The sequence below is a fragment of the Rhinopithecus roxellana genome, chromosome 2, assembly GCF_007565055.1.
Source record: "Rhinopithecus roxellana isolate Shanxi Qingling chromosome 2, ASM756505v1, whole genome shotgun sequence".
Taxonomy (NCBI): Eukaryota; Metazoa; Chordata; class Mammalia; order Primates; family Cercopithecidae; genus Rhinopithecus; species Rhinopithecus roxellana.
Genome location: NC_044550.1, coordinates 110,956,295 through 110,969,497, shown reverse-complemented (window position 1 = coordinate 110,969,497; position 13,203 = coordinate 110,956,295).

The window sequence follows — 13,203 nt, the reverse complement described above, 5'->3', positions numbered from 1 at the left end:
TGCATAACATAAAATTTACCATCTTAACCATTTTTAAGCGTATAGTTAAGCAGTGTTAAGTATATGCACATTGCTGTGCAACCAATCTCCGGAACTTTTCATCTCGCAAAACCAAAAGTCTGTACCTATTAAACAACTCCCATTTTCCCCTCTCCCAGGCCCCGCACTCACCATCCTACTTTCTGTCTCAATGAATTTGACACTCTCATCATCTTGCACAGGTGGGATCATCTGGTATTTGTCCTTTTGTGACCATCTCCTTTCACTTAGCACACATCCAAAGTTCGTCCAGCAAAGTTATCAAGCCCTTCTGCTGACTTTCACCAAGCACTGTCATTTCCTCTTCCACGTTTTCTTTCAAATTCTCCAAGATCCTCTTTTAAATATACTAGCAAGGTAGACTCACCTGACTTTTCTCTATTTCACACCCAGGGACAAACAGTAACATGTGTTGGATGGACTTTCTGTCCTTTTCAAGGGTAAGATTCCACTGTGTGTTTGCATTTTCCTTATCCATTTGTCCACCATGGAACACCTGGGCGATGTCCCCATCCTGGCTGCTGCGAATAATGCTGCTCTGAGCATGAGTGCGGAGCATGTCTTTACAAAGGAGACGGTGAGACAGTGCAGCAGCACTCAGGTCAGTCCGTCTGCCCCCTCATCCCATCAGCTCCTCCCCAGAAGACTGACCACTGGATTTTTTCTCATAGGAATCCCTGCCCTCAGCACCAAGCTCCCTGTACATACTGATCAGCTCTGCTTTTGGCTGCTGCTTCTTGTTTCAAGCCCCCAAGAATATCTCCCTTTTTTTCCATTTCTCTCTCAACCTTAAAACTATCCACCACCCTTAGTCTGTTCCATTATCAAGCCCTTCTGCTGACTTTCACCAAGCACTGTCATTTCCTCTTCCACGTTTTCTTTCAAATTCTCCAAGATCCTCTTTTAAATATACTAGCAAGGTAGACTCACCTGACTTTTCTCTATTTCACACCCAGGGACAAACAGATCCAAAAAAGTCAATAGAATTTGTAGGGGATGTTGATAAGCACTTGGCTGATTTTTGTTGCCTCCTTTAGATCGCTGCAGTCCTGTGTCCCTCAGAAATCTCATAATTCACGACTGCTGCCAGCGGGCAAAAGCATGGAGCATTTGTCATCAAACGAAGCCTGTTGTAGAAGTGTTCTTTCTAACGATAAAGAGCAGCAAAGAAAACAGGCTGCCGTGTTCTTCCTCTCTGATGCCTCTGACCTAGTTGAGTAGTTTCTCACTCAAATTGTTCATTGTGGCAGCAGCCACATTCTTTTTGAGAGTTTAAAAAGTTAACAGACTCCTTTTTTAGAGCAGTTTTAGTTTTATGGAAAAATTGACTGGAAAGTATAGAGAGTTCCTATATTACTGCCTCGGTCCCCTCCCCACCATCATTTCCCCTATTATTAACACCTTGATTCTGACTCCGGGGCTGCCCTCTCTCAGGAACTGGAGCTGACCTGGGTGCCCAGTGCCTGCCCCACCCTGGAGAGGATCCAAGTCCAGCGTCTAGCTTTTCACAGTCCACCTGTGCTGCAATGGGCCTGGCTGTGATCAGTCCTGCTCTGAGACAGGAAGGCCCAAGGGCTGTTGCGTGGCCCAGCTGCAGGGGCGTCTGTGCTGTGACAGGTGTCCCACCAGGTCACGTAGGGTGGGTGTCCACTGCCTGAACCCTGAAGGCCGGGCAGGGAGACAAGACCGGGGGGCCCAGCGAGGAGCATGTGTCCCTGAGAGTATCTGGGAACCTCCCCAGGAAGGCAGTCTCATCACACACCGCAGGCCAGGAGCCAGAGACTTTGCTTAGTGATGGCAGCAGTGCGAACATCTAGAGCTGTCCTGCCGGCACCCAGCAGGGCCCTCAATAGAGTCATCTACTGGCCAAGCTGGACTTGTCTGAGCCAATCTTTGGTCTCTCAGCACCTTCCCAGTTTGGGGTGTGCGGGTGCAGAGTGGGGACAAAGTCCCAAGTCTTTCTCATAACAGCATCCTGCACAGAGATTACCGCAGGATGGTGCTCCCAGCAGGGAAGAGCATGGCTCCTGCCACACAGATGCCAAGCAGCCCCTGGGGGTGGAATGACAGACGCCCTCTCTAGGAAGCACACTGTATTACACACAAGGAGCGGAGTCAGTTTATACCACGCCCTGGTCTGCCGTGGGGATGGAAAAGGGAGTCTGACTGGACAATGGAGAGCTTTTAGGATCAAGACTTTCATAGATCCAGTGTATCCCTTTACTCAATCAGTCACTTAATACCTACTTATTTAAAAACACTTGGGAGCCCAAGGCAGGCAGATCACAAGCTCAGGAGTTTGAGACCAGCCTGGCCAACGTGGTGAAACCCCATCTCTACTAAAAATACAAAAATTAGCTGGGCGTAGTGGCACGCACCTGTAGTCCCAGCTACTTGGGAGGCTGAGGCAGGAGAATTGCTTGAATGCCGGAGGTGGAGGTTGCAGTGAGCTGGGATCACACCACTGCACTCCAGCCTGGGCAACAGAGCGAGACTCCATCTCAGAAAACAAACAAACAAACAAAAACAAAACTTCTGGGCCAAGCACTGTTCTAGGCACTAGGGAGTCAGCAGGGGTAAAACAGGCTTGGCCCCTGCTGTTCTGGGGGGCACAAACAGAAAACAAAAAGACAAATAGACAAAAGAGTTATGTAAAGAAAGAAACTGGGTGACCTAATGGTAACTGGGAGGTGGGAGTCTTGGGGGTGCAGGTAGACAGGGTGGGCCAGGGCGGGCCCCTCTGAGGAGCAGGGTCTGATCGGAAGTGCTGGAGACAAGAAGGAGGAAACTATGGGAAGAGCTGGCGGAGAGGATTCTCACCTGGGAAGGAGAAATAGCAAGCACAGCTGCCGATCTGGAAAGGAACGTGCAAGAAGGAAAACAGGCCAGCAAGGGCAGGGCATCAGGAGTAGGAAGGCAGGAGCAGGGCGGCTGGAAAGCCAGTGGTGGTGGAGGGCCACAGACCGTGGCTCCCATTTACCTGCCTTAGCACCCAGCTTCATGAGCTGTCCCAAGACCCCATGTCACTTGGCCCAGTGTCCCGGTATGGGCACTGGCCTCCAAGCTGGGGAACCTGAGTTCTTAGCCCAGTTCTACCTCTAAAGTTGTGCAAGTCTCCCTAAGTCCTAACTGCATGTCTTTATCCACAAAGCAATATTGGAGATACGATTCTAAACTCTAATATTCTCCAGCAACGACTGTGCCATGCCAGCCACACAGATGACTCACAAAGAACTCCAGCACTCCCAGTGCCAAGGTGCCAGGCTTGCATTGAAAGAGTCCAGAATCTTCGCCTGCAAACCCTGCTGCTGCTCCTCTAAGAGTGGAAACCTGCCAACCCGCAGCCGAGGGACACGAACAACTCACTTGGCCAGTGAGCAATGTCACGGCTGTGTCCAAGAGAGGAGAGGCAGGAGGAGAGAGGTAATGGGCAGGAAGCCTACTCCCAGACAATGAGCGTCTTCAGAGTCCTGACAGAGCAGGAGTCTAAATTGAAACATCCCGGTGCAGCAGAGTGATCGCACTAAAGCAAGTTGGCAAAGCATCAGACAGCAGGTACCGTGGCTGCCTGCGACGGGAGGCTCCGGCTGACTTCCTAATTGGGCCAAAGCACCTCGAGTGCCCTGAAGTTCACTTGCACTACCATCAGTGGCTAAAACAAAGAATCCTTTCATCAGTTAAAATGTGTTTCCAAGGCAGCGTTTTGCTCTTCCCTGGAGAAGCTGCTGGACTTGCTCTTGTGATCTGTGCTGGCTTTGAGACCCGCGTCTGGGGCTGCAAACCCAGCAAGCCTGGAGCCTGCGCCCAGGCCTCAGTGTGTGCTGCTTGGACTTAGCTTTTAGTGACTGTTCACTTTGCTCCTCCTCATTCACCACCCAACAGACAATGTTTAGCCAAAGGTGCTTTGGGGCAGGAGGGGCACACTCCACCTTGGGCCTCTTCTGGGCGCGTTCACCGTGACTCAGCGATGCTCGGCCATGATGCTTCTCGACCATCTGCTACTGCTGTTTGGGAAAGAGCCCCACGTTTTTGTGTGTAGGGAGGCACGTGTGGCCACGCTGCTCCTCACCCATGTTTCCTGTGACTCTCGTAAGCCTTTCGGAACCCTCTTCTCACTGCTCCCACCCCTTTAAAGACAGTAGTAGCTGCTTAATCAAAATGTGCCCACGAGCACTGATGTTCAGAGTCAGCAAAGGGCTGGATGTATTTATATGCGTATTTTTGTCAGGCACTTTTCTCATGCCAGTGTGTGCCTTTCTCTGTGTGTCCTGGGTGTGACCTGGGGCCAGCCTGCTTCTGTCAACGGCACCAGGGAAACGGTGGAAAGGAGAGGAGCATATAGTCATTACAAGCCTTTGATATTTGGGAAATTAAATGAAAAGTCCACTGTGCCCTCCCCTCAGCCTCTCCCTCTTGGAAGGCAGAGCTGCGGGGGAAAGGCTGAAATCAGCTTCATTTCCCTCCGTTCCTAGCTCTAATAATACAGGAGAACCAAGGTCAGAAAACACGCAGAGAACATGCTCACAGTATGGAGTTTCTTCTAAGTAATACTTTTCTGATTCATTTTATTAAGAAATTAAATAGTTGATCCATTTGAACTCTCGTGAATAGATATTAAATGTTGCTTATTATAAGAATGCTAATAAATCATTAGGTTTTTTATAAAAAAAAAAAAATTAACCACCGAATGGCTAAGAAATTTAAATCATTAAGTCTGATATTCCTAGAGAGGATCACAGGGGGTGGTACATTAGAGAACCTGTTTTTATTTTGTTTGGTTTTAAACACAAAGAACCCGTGCTGGCTGCTGGCTCGAGCCTCCCTGGCCCCTTTCCAGACGGCAGCGAGCATCTGTGAGGCAGCTGACCGGGCGGAGCGGCCGTTTGGAGGGTGGCCGGGCTACCTGGGCGGCGGGCCGAGTCGGTGACCTCGGCCTCATTAGTCCTGGCTCTAACCAGCCGCGCTAATCAGCATCAACATGTGCTGCTCACGTGTTGATTGCTCTGTTGCTCATCACCCCTTCCAGGGCTGCTGCAGGTAATTAAAAGCTCTACCGCGAAGATGGCCGATCAGCCTCAGCTAAGCTTAGAAAGAACTATTGTTCCCTCTCAGCGTAAAGGATGCAAGAAACAGGAAGCCCCTGGTATGGGGACACAGTTTAATCAGAACTCAGAGCGCACTAGGCAGAACTCAGTCTGCCTGGACTGCAGAGAGGCCTTGGTTGAATATTTCATCCTCGTGTAATGTACTGTTGCGACCTGACTCAATTCACCATCTCTTATTAACATTTTAACACAGGGGCCTTAAATTAGAAGAGAGTCTGTGATATTCTAATTTGTAAAACCGTAACAGACTGCTTTATTTGATCAGGTGCAGCAAACCAAGATAGTCTGGTATATATCAAAAGTTTGTCTGGTTTTTTTTCTTCTCTTAAAGCAATGATATTAATCATATCTTGCATATTCACTATATTATAGGAGATAAAAATACAGGCAAAAAGAAAAGGATCAATTCTTTAAGAAAAAAAATCTAATTTTTCCCTCCTCAAGTGATGTTATCCGGGCCAAGACATGCAGACATAGAAAGGGGCAAAGTCTTGGTGGCAGGCGCCTGTAATCCCAGCTACTCTCGAGCCTGAGGCAGGAGAATCGCTTGAACCTGAGAAGTGGAGGTTGCGGGGAGTCGAGATCATGCCACTGCGCTCCAGCCTGGGCAACAAGAGTGAAGCTCTGTCAAAAATAGAAAGAAAGAAAGAAAAGAAAGGAAGGAAGGATGGGAGGGAAGGAGGGAGGGAGGGAGGGAGAGAGAGAGAGAAAGAAAGGGGCAAAGTCAACAGCAAACAGACACTTCCAAAGTGCCTTTCGGGCTGGAACCATACTGTCATCTAAGGCAGCTGGCACCTCAAAGCATGAGCCTACAGATTCTTTCATGGGGTCTACAGTGTCAAAACGATCTTCATTATAGTACTAAGATGTTTTTTGCCTTCTTGCACTGTGTGGACATTTGCACTATGCAACCAAAGCAATGGTGAGTAAAAGTGAGGGCGAAGGAATCAGAGGCAGTAGTGTCCACATGCACTCCACCACCACATATTCAGGGAAGAAAACAAAGGCACAAAAGTAAAAAGACCCTTTCACTTAACATATCCTCAACAATGCTGGGGGGAAAAAGTATTCTTTGTAGGGAACCTCCATGTTGACGAGTCATCTTTTTCACACTCCCTGGGTGAGATGGGAAGCATGCATGAAGCACTTCTGCACGTTGTCCTCAGGAAGAGCGCCACACGAGTGTTTGAGTTGCAAGCTCAACTAGCCCCTTTGTTCATGGGATGCCTTTTTTTTTTTTTTTTTTTTTGAGACAGAGTCTCGCTCTGTGGCCCAGGCTGGAGTGCAGTGGCGCGATCTTGGCTCACTGCAAGCTCCACCTCCCGGGTTCACGCCATTCTCCTGCCTCAGCCTCCTGAGTGGGATGCCATTTTTACTTTAAAGAAAGAGTGACTGTGGATATTCAGATTTGGGGACATGATAGACATTTCCTTGAAAATGAACAAAGTAAGCCTATCTATCACTTCGAGGGAAATTAAGTGATCAAATGATAAATTCAAGCTTTCAAGATAAATCGGAATTTTGGAAAACTTGTTACCGATCACTGTGAACTTGACAGCTTCCCAGTACTTAAAGAGATTTTTCTCAAATTAGTGGTGATGTTTACAAAAGTGATTTAGGATGTTGTATAATGAAATGTGTCAATACTTGAAAGATCTGCATAATTCAATGAACCAGTAGTTTCCAAATGACCAATAATATCATGTGTGGGTTAAACATCAATTCAAAATACAAGATAGACTAAATGATTTTAATGTAAGACAATATGAAATATTCATTAATATGATTTCAGATTTCACATTGCAACTAGCTTTTAAGAAACTTTCATATATCAAATTGTGGTGCAGTACCAAAGACTAGCCACAATTTTCTGAAAATGCTATTAAAATATGCTTCCCCTTTCCAACTACATATCTGGATTTGGCTGGATTTTCTCCACATATTTCAGCCAAAACAACTTACTGCAACAGATAGAAAACACACAGAAATCAGAATCCAGCTGTTTTCTATTAAGCCAGACATGAAAATCAGTTGCAAAAATATAACACGATGCTGCTTTTTTCATTAAACATTTTTTTGTTGTTCTGGAAAATAGTTATTTTTTCATAAAAGTATGTTATTTATGTTAACATGTAAAGGGTTTACTATTGGTATTTTAAGTGAATTAAAATATTTTTTAAATTTCTCAGTTTTAATTTCTAATGTAAATATTGATAAATAGCACCCATGCAACTAAAGTTTCTTTGGGGTCCTCAGTAATTTTTAAGAGTGTAAAGGGGCCCTGAGACCAAAATGTTTAAAAAAAATGTTAGCATGAGGCAGCAGGAGAAAAAGGCTCCAGAAGAAGCAGTACCACAGGGAATGTTCCAGATTAAAGGGGCTAACGAGACATGGTAACAAAATGCAATACCAAACTCTAGACTGTATTCCATATGGAAAACACTAAAAAGAAATGTATTGGATCAACTGACAAAACTGGGATAGGAATAATAAATTAAAATATTCTAACAATGTTAAACATATTATTGTCAATAACTACACTTAACTATACTGGATATGAAAATGTCCCTCTTCTTAGGAAACAAACGCTGAGTATTTAGGGGCCAGAGGCCATGTTGTAACTGACCCTCAAATGGTATGCATGTGTATGTATGTGTGTGTATGTGTGTGTGTGTGTGTATGTGTGTGTGTATATATATATATATATCTCTTTTATAGCTGTTACCAGCTAAGAAACTAAGATTTCCTGCACAGGAGTTTGAAAGTCAATGTGAAGGCACAAAATTCCTATGAAGCAAGTATCATTTTTCAACTCAACAACGACTTTAACACTGAGGATGTGAAGAGCCACAATTGAGTAGAAATTACACAATTAAACTGTTATACAATTTTCCAAGCAAGGGGTGTGTTGTGGCCAACAGCATGAATGACAGAAGTTACTAGCCTCCTTCTCCCCTGCAGCCTCCTCTATTGAATGTGGAATGCCAAGGACCCTGTCAGCCTCCCTTGCAGCTAGGGGTGGCCATGTGACCAGTTGTGGCCAAAGGGATGGAAGAGAATATTTGCTGGGGCTTCTGAGAAAGTTTCTGCTTTCTCGATCAAAGGGATAGCCAAGAGCGGAGAAGCCTCATCCCCACTCTACCATCCATCTCCTTGCATTTAGGGTGAATGGGATGCCTGACGCTGTCTGACAAAACAAGCCTGAAGACATAAAAGATAGAAATAAAGAAAAAAGCCTAGATCTTTGCAGACATCATGGAGCAGCTGACACAACTCCCGCAAATGCTTGCCACCGTATTTACTATGTGAGGAAAAATATGTTACTTGTTTAGTCACTGAAAGTCAGGGGCCTGTTACTTACATGCATTACTGATGCCTACTTATTCAGAGACTGGGGAAAGGCAGAATAAATCAAAAGGCTGCACACCATGCCCACCCCTGCAGAGGAAGCAATTCCAGAACAGAATGTCCATTTAAAACCTGGACCAAATGGCATGTTTAAGTTTCTAACAGCTTGCATTAACAAAAGTTAACATAAAGAACTCCTACAACAGAAAGCATTCAATAGTGATTTAAGACCTGGAAAGGTCAAGAAATCCTCTAATCAGATGGGGTTCAGTGGAAGCATCATTTCTGGGTTTTTTGCCAAGTGTCCGTTATTGCCAAATTCCTCATTCAAAACTATATATAGGACTGCTTTAACTGAAACGCAGAAGTTAAAAATAAGACATTTAAATAGTAATCTCCTGTCTCTCTCAAAGATAAATGTGCCCATTAGCCCTGGCTGCTAACAGGAAGATTTCTTTCTCTTACATTCCAGATGGCAATTTTTTTCAAGCCATTCACAAAGAAATCAGCATGGAAAAAATACTTTAGGAAGTTGGCTCCTGCTCAGCTACCTCACTGAATTAAAGTGCAATCAAGTTCATAACTTTTAAGTGGAAATATTAAAAATGCGTATGAAGCCCCTCTGCATAGGGTCCTGTGCAGATGTGGAGAGAAATGGTAGCCAGGCACCAAGATACACAGGATGCCACATGCGCTCTCTGGAGTTTACGACCTCGTTAGAGCAGGACAAGATACCTATGAAAAGTTAAATGAAATGTTTCAATAACAGTTCTAGACAGTAGAAGAGATATCATAAAACAGTACATGATTCATTGCCAGCAAGATGGTTGCTGACAACAACTGCTGCAGGATTTCAAAGAAGAAAAGGTCACGTCAAGCTCAGGTAAGGTCTGGGGAGACTTTATAGAGAAGGCAGGATCCAACTGAGTCTTGAAAGATGCATGGAAACCTGGGGATGGTCAAAGGCAGCACAGGAAGAGGCTCTTAGAAATGCTGGGTTTAGGCCACGAAAGGTGGCTCATGCCTGCAATCCCAGCACTTTGGGAGGCCAAAGCAGGAGGATCGCGTGGGGCCAGGAGTTTGAGACCAGCCTGGGCAACATAGTGAGACCCCATCTCTACATAAATTGTTATTTATAAAATAAATAACAATTAGCCAGGGAATTAGTGTGGGGATACATGTCTGTGGTTCCAGCTACTTGGGAGGCTGAGGTGGGAGGATCACTTGAGCCCAGGAGGTTGAGGCTGCAGTGAGATATGATCACGCCACTGCACTCTAGCCTGAGTGACAGAGTGAGACCCTGTTTCAAAAAAAAAGAAAGAAAAAAAATGTTGATTTTTAAAAAACAAAAATCCTTCAAGGTAGGTAACTGGTACAGGGAGGAAGGCTGCTGGGTGGCTGAGGCAGACGGGGCTAGATTAGACGGTATAATGAAATGTGTCGATACTTGGAAGATCTGCATAATTCAGTGAACTAGTAGTTTCCAAATGACCAATAATATCATGCGTGGGTCATTTTTGCATTCTCAGAAAATTGTGGATAGTCTTTGGTACCGCACCACAATTTGACATATGAAAGTTTCTGAAAAGCTAGCTGCAATGTGAAATCTGAAATCATATGAATGAATATTTATTATCTTACATTAAAATCATTTGGTCTATCTTGTATTTTGAATTGATGTTTAAACCACGCATGATATTATTGGTCATTTGGAAACGACTAGGTTAGAGAGATGCACTGCACATTCGGGAAAGGATGGCAGCAGAAGATGGGAGCGGCCCAGGTGTCCACTGGCGCATGAATGGCTAAATTAAAGGTGGTGTGTGAACACAATGGGCGATTCTTCAGCCTTCAGATGGAAGGAAAGTGTGACACAGGCTACAACCTGGATGCACCTTGAAGGCATGATGCTAAGTAGCCAATCGAAAAGAGAAAATTCTGTATGATTCCACTTACATGAGGTACTGAGAGTGGTGAAGTTCATACAGAAAGTAGAATGGTGGATGTCAGTTCTGGGGAGGGGGAAGACCGAGTTACTGTATAATGGGTATGGAGTTTCAGTTTTGCAAGATGCAGAGCTCTGGAGATGGATGGTGGTGATGGCAGCACAACACGTGTGTAATTCATACCACTGACCTGAAAAATGGCTAAGAATGGCAGCAGCCAAGCAAAGTTGTGGACCGGGGCTCCAGAGAAGAGATTTGGCAGTTGGCTACCAAAACTAAGGGCAACACTTTTCCATGCCCAAGCAGTGAGCAGATGCTACGCTTTTCTTTCATTAACAGAGAACCCTTCCCCTGATTTTCTTGGGAAATACTGAACTCATTTTACTTTAATGAAGGACTTTTTTTTTTTTTTTCTGAGACGGAGTTTTGCTCTTATTGCCCAGGCTAGAGTGCAATGGTGCGATCTCGGCTCACTGCAATCTCCACCTCTCGGGTTCAAGTGATTCTCCTGCCTCAGCCTCCTGAGTAGCTGGGATTACAGGCATGCACCACCACACCTGGCTGATTTTGTGTTTTTAGTAGAGACGGGGTTTCTCCATGTTGGTCAGGCTGATCGCGAACTGCCGACCTCAGGTGATCCGCCTGCCTCGGCCCGCCAAAGTGCTGGGATTATAGGCTTGAGCCACCGCACCCGGCCAGGACTTGTAGAATTTTTTAAAGTCTTCGGCCTTGGAATCAGCGTAAGAACCCAGCTCCTGCGGACTCTTCATGTCTGGTCCCTGTCCTCTCCCCAGGGTCTTCCTCCAATGGGTACAGATGCAAAATAATAGACAACCCAATTACAGAGGAAATAAAGTGCAGGTGGCACCTGCGTGGCTCAGGGATGTAGGTGGCAAATTGCAGCTTCATCTAAGAACTTGTCTAATATCTAGCTATCCAGTCTGTTCTAACCCTCACCCAGGAGCCATCAGAGAACCCAATACATGGTAGGTACTCAGTAACTATTTGAGATTCATATACCCTCACGATGAAATGGCTTTAGATTTCCAACAGTTGTGAAATAAAGGTTGAGCTAGCTAAAGGTCTCTCCAGAATAATTCTGGGGCACCCTGCTCTAAATGCGACTCCTGGGCCCGGGGTTATTTTGCTGGCACCTCTGCAGCCGGTAATCCATAACTCTAGTTATCACGGTTCCCTGGCAAGAGAGCTTGCAAAGCACCCCAACCTTGAGTTCTGGTCCTTCCCTGGAGGTTTAGATAGGCCTCCTGACTAATGATTTGTAGAAACCACAATTTTTAGAGTGGCTTTACTTTAACAACACAAAAAGTGAACTATAAATATTAAAACTTCTTATCAGCCTCGCCAATGAGAAAACTCCCTCCCTGCATTCCTCAGGCCCTTTTGCAACAACCTAAATATTTTTAATCCTCAGGTAGACACAGACATTGGAAGATCAAAAATTACACCGAGGCCACAGGAACGTCAGCTCACTGGGCTTGCAAGCCTGCATTTTTATTCATGAGCTCAGTTTGTACGCTTGTTCTCTTACTTTGCTTCATTTTTAATTTAGGAAAAGATGGCTAATCCATTAGCTCACTTTCACTGCTGGGTCTTGTTAGGCTTCAGAAGTCTTTAAGGACAGACTGCTAAAAGAGTAAAAGGGAAGAAAGCAGAAAATATGTCAGGGAAATGGAGTTCCTATCATTTCACTCACACATTTTGCCTTTTAAATGTAGTCCTTCTACCGACGCTTCAGTGAAAGATGGCTTCCTTATTGTCATTTATTAGCCATGACAAGCAGCAACATTGGCTCAGATACAGTCTCCCTTCACCACAATTATCTAGTAATGCCTGCGAGGCAAAAGACTGCGCAAAACTCCTTCCTTCTGGAAAGCTTCTCCCGAAGGCACCAGTTCAAAGCAAACCTCTATTAACTGGAACATGAACATCTGCAGATTTCTCTGGATAAGACAATTCTACTATTCTTATAGTGATCCTAGAATCGAAGACATAATCACACTCCAGTCACGAGGAAACCAGGGTCGGTTCATAGGTAGAAGCGTCACAAACCCCCAGCAACAGCCTGTGCCCCCAAATAAACCCCCACCACTGTCCCGAATACCTGGACTTCCTTTTTAGCAAAGATCCTTCCCACCAGCCTCCCATCAAAGAGAGAAAAAGAAAAAAGTCCATTTTCTTTTTCACTAAAACTGAATGTAACAACCGACAAAATATAAGATAGTATCAAAATTAAATAAATTAGATGCGCTACTGGCTTATCAGCCCCGAGACATATTTATAATGTGATGTGACGAAAATGACACTCTCTATGCTAACAGGACTCACAAGTCTTGTGACTCACAGCAATATAGAAATCTCTTATTTTCTACCTTTCAGTCTACTGATTCTTTCTTCCACATACCTTTTGTTTTATGTATTTTGGAGCAAACAGAGGGCGAGGAGTTTGGAGGAGAAAAGAGAAGGAAATTTAGAAGACTTGGAAAGAGGATAAGGTGAGAAGTCAGCAAAGGGCAGAACTTGGGACTGAAGCCTTCTGGCGGGGCAGAGGCCTGGGCCCTACCAGATGGCCACACCTGGGACCAGGGGCAGGGTACACAGGAGGGAGGGTAGGACCAGCGGCTGCCTTAGCATCTTACATAAATCTGGTCCATAAAGCAGCCCCAGCCATCAACCCTGGGGAGCGCACACAGCTCGGGCATCTCAAATTATTCTTTGGACATTAAAACATATGTAATGTGCTTCAG